The 4,141-nt window shown below is 43.5% G+C and overlaps 1 non-coding gene across 1 annotated transcript; it reads right to left on the bottom strand.

Annotated features, from left to right (window-relative positions):
• Positions 1-953: 953 nt before the first annotated feature.
• LOC115939960 (small Cajal body-specific RNA 3) lies at positions 954-1,094 on the bottom strand. Its single transcript, XR_004074728.2, has one exon.
• Positions 1,095-4,141: the final 3,047 nt, after the last annotated feature.

Raw genomic sequence — 4,141 nt, 5'->3', positions numbered from 1 at the left:
GAAGAGTAGACTAATGACTTCTAAAGAGCTTAGAAAAATAAGGCTACTTAATAATTGTCTGATACAGTAATTGCTCAGAGTAAGAAATATATGGGGATTTCAGAACCATAAACAAGGACCGATCCCCATGCAGTAAGTTAAAAATAAGCCCAGCTGTGGTTGCTTCCAGCACACCTGGTGCTACGCATTAGCAATGCTACTGCAGCTGCCTCCCCTGCTACCCAGACGTCCCCCGCTGACAGAACACACACGCTGAAAAAACTGAGATTTCAAATTTAGTGCTAAGAAGTTAGTACTTAGTAGCTAGCTTTTCCCTGGTAATGGTCATTCCTAAAATTTGTTACAGACTTAAAAGTTTACATAAATTGTATTTGGAAAAAATCACTTTCTTAATGACAAATCAATTCCTAATGAGAAAAACTTCATGGAAGCTACCTCTGATTAGCTTCTTCATATCTAAAATATTGATTGAACTCTACTGATAACCCTGATTAGTTAAGCCAATGGCCTCTCAGAAAAACAATATTTCTATATTCAGTCCACTTCCTGGCTGTAGGTTCCTTAATCAAACAAACAATACCTATTTATAAAGCCATAAAATATCTATAACCCAATTAAGATAGGTGCAGAAGTAACCTCACTTTTTTGTCTATTAGAAGTCTAGTACAATGGGGCACCTGGGTGGCTCAGCTGATTAAGCATTTGCCTTCGGCTCAGGTCATGATCCCAGGGTCCTGGGATCGAGTCCTGGGATCGAGTCCTGCGCATCACGCTCCTTGCTCAGCGGGAGCCTGCTTCTCCCTCTCCCTCTGCCTGCCACTCCCCCTGCTTGTGCTCTCTCTCTCTGTGTCAAATAAATAAAATCTTAAAAAAAAAAAAAATCCAGTACACTTACTGGCCAAGATAGTAAACAAAATAGCACAGAAAGCAGTACTTGGAAAGCTGGTTTTAAGGTTGTAAGGAGGGGAACGATCAGACTTAGCCGGCTGTCCTAAGCCAGACAGAGACCTCCATGTTTATGTAGGATCACCGCAATCTGTAGACAAAAGGCATTTTTTCATTTGTCCACATGGTTGGTTTCTGCAGGTTCCATTTTTGGTGTGCTTCATTATTAAGAAGGCTTTAGTTATCCAACTTCCCAACGGCATCAGATTCTCATTTAAATATACTTTAATGCATTCAAATAAACTATAGGAAAAAACAGGATTCAGACAGATAATAGAAAAAGAACCATTAAAAAAAACATGCAGCATATAAAGTCAAAGTGATCTTTACTCTGGGAATTAAGGTCGCCAAGAACAAGTACAAGGGAAGAAGGACTGAGATACACACACAAAAAAATCGCATACATTCACCACCTTTCCTTCCTTTCTGATGCTTTCCAAACTCTTCTCCCTTCTCATTACACAGCCCTAACCAAGTTAATTTTCCTTGCCACACAACAACTCAAATATTATCTCTACACACCCACAACTTCCCTCACATATCAATACCTCTGGACCCTGAATGCTCTCCTGAATAAAGCTTGAGAACAATGTGCTTGCAATCAGATTATCTGACAGAAAACAGTTACTCCGTACTGCCAGTCAATACTGCAGAGGGCCTCTGACCATGGAACTGTGCATTTCTAAGGGTGCTATTTGCACATTTCCTCCAGAATACTCTGGCAAAACTCTTTGAAGAGTTCTGTACTACTTTAAGAATATCATGTAGGGCGCCTGGGTGGCTCAGTTGGTTAAGCGACTGCCTTCGGCTCAGCTCATGATCCTGGAGTCCCTGGATCGAGTCCCGCATCGGGCTCCCTGCTCGGCAGGGAGTCTGCTTCTCCCTCTCCCGCTCCCCCCTCTTGTGCTCTCTCTCTCTCTCACTCTCTCTCTCAAATAAATAAAATCTTTAAAAAAAAAAAAAAAAGAATATCATGTAATACAGAAGAAATAGCAATACATTTAAGACACGGGGACCTGTGCTGCATTTTGGTTCTGTTATAGTACTGGCTTCACCTTCTTGGAAACTCAATTTCCTCAACTATAAAGCAGATAATTTTAGGTACTTCACAGAATTTTTATGAAGACTCAAAGGAAACATAGTAAAGTATATAGCCAAAAAAGGAACTGGCGTATTATAGGCACCAAACAAATAAGTGGCAATTATTCTTAACAAAATACTATAGCCTACGTTTCTTTTTCTTTTTTTTTTTTAGATTTATTCGTTTTAGAAAGAGACAGCAGCGAGGAGGGGCAGAGGGAAAGGGAGAAAGAAACATAAGCAAACTCCACACTGAGCTTGGAGCCTGATGCCAGGCTCAATCTCAGGACCCTGAGATCATGACCTGAGCCAAAACCAAGAATCAGACACTTAACCTGCTGTACCACCCAGGCGCCCGAACCTAAATTTCTTTACAGTTAAAAGGCAGTTCGGGGGCACCTGGGTGGCACAGTTGGTAAGTGTCTGCATTAAGCTCAGGTCCTAGGGTCGAGTCCCATGTCGCGCTCCTTCCTCAGCGGGAAGAGTCCCGCTTTTCCCTTTCCCTCTGCCCCAACCCCAGCTTGTACTCTCTCTCTCTCTAAAATAAACAAGTAAAATCTTAAAAAAAAAAAAAAAAAAAAGGCAGCTATTTGACTGTCCTAGTATATCACAGTCACCATATTCATGATCTTATAAAATTGATTAAAAACATAAAGTAGGCTCCCTAGGTTCAGTAGATTTAAATTTATTCTTAATTCGGGGGGCAGAGCAAGATGGCAGAGGAGTAGGAGACCTGGATTTCGTCTGGTCTCAGGAATTCAGCTGGATAGGGATCAAACCATTCTGACACCTACAAACTCAAGAGGAGATCGAAGAAAAGAATAGCAACAACTCTCTGAACAGAAAAGCGACCACTTTCTGGAAGGTAGGACATGCGGAGAAGTGAATCCGAGGAGATATTAGGGAGGATAGACAGCAGGGGAGGGGGCCTCCGTCAGCCGCTTCTGGCAAGTGATAGAGCCGCGGAGCACAAAATCCGAACTTTTAGAAGTCAGCTCTGCTGAGGGACGTCGCTCCAGTGGCTAAGCGGGGGGTGGAACCCTCATGGGACAGTGTGGTCTCAGGACCCTTGGGGTCACAGAAAGACTGAGGGTGCCTGAGTGCGACAGAGCTCCCAGGTATCGGAGCGGGGAAGCTGGCTGCAGAGACGGAGCGGAGGTGCGGGCTCTCAGCTCGGGGTTGCCATAAACCGTGATCAGTGGCACAGTCGGGCCACTGCTGCTCCAGCAGGGACTCAACAAGCGGCAGATCTGAGGAGACTCCCCTTCCTCCCCCGGGAGGAGCAGCTCGGGAGCGCACCGCAGGGATCTGCTGGGTTTGGAGACTCCACACAAAGTCGGATGCCAGAGACAGAAACGCTCCGTCACAGGCCGGGTGAGCATAGAGTGTGGCCGGAGACTGGGGAGATGGGAGTGACTGACTGCTTTTCTCTGGGGGTGCACTGAGGAGTGGGGCTCCGAGTTCTCGGCTCCTCCAGGGCAGAGATTGGGAGGCCGACATTTTCACTCTCGTCCTCCAAAGCTGTACAGAAAGCTTGGAACAAAAGCTCCTGAGAGCAAACCCGAGCAGATTACTTAGACCAGACCAGCAAGGGCGGGGCAATTCCGCCTCCGGCAAAGATATTTGGGAACCACAGCAACAAGTCCCTCCCCCAGAAGATCAGCAAGAACAGCCAGCCAAGACCAAGTTTACCGATCAATGAGAACGGCAGAACTCCAGCGCTAGGGGAATAATGTACAAAGAATCCATGGCTTTACCATGATTCTTTAGTCTTTCAAAGTTAATTTTTTTTTTTTGAATTTTTCTTTTTCCATTTTTCAACCAACATCTTATCAATCCCTTTTTTAAAAAACATTTTTATTTTTCATTTTTAGAGTCATATTCTATCTCTTCATAGTAGTTACTCTTAGTTTTGGAATATATATATATAAGCTGTTCTCTCTTTAAAATTTTGAGATACAGTTTCTTCTTACAGATCAAAATATACCCTAAATCTCTAGTGTATGGTTTTGTTCTACTCTCCTGCCTGATCACATTCTCTCCCTTTTATGTTTTTTATTTTTTTTTTTTAAAGATTTTATTTATTTATTTGAGACAGAGAGAATGACAGAGAGAG

The sequence above is a fragment of the Leptonychotes weddellii genome, unplaced genomic scaffold, assembly GCF_054177405.1.
Source record: "Leptonychotes weddellii isolate Sample4059 unplaced genomic scaffold, ASM5417740v2 HiC_scaffold_12594, whole genome shotgun sequence".
In the NCBI taxonomy this organism is placed as follows: Eukaryota; Metazoa; Chordata; class Mammalia; order Carnivora; family Phocidae; genus Leptonychotes; species Leptonychotes weddellii.
This window is presented reverse-complemented; position numbering and strand designations above follow the sequence as displayed.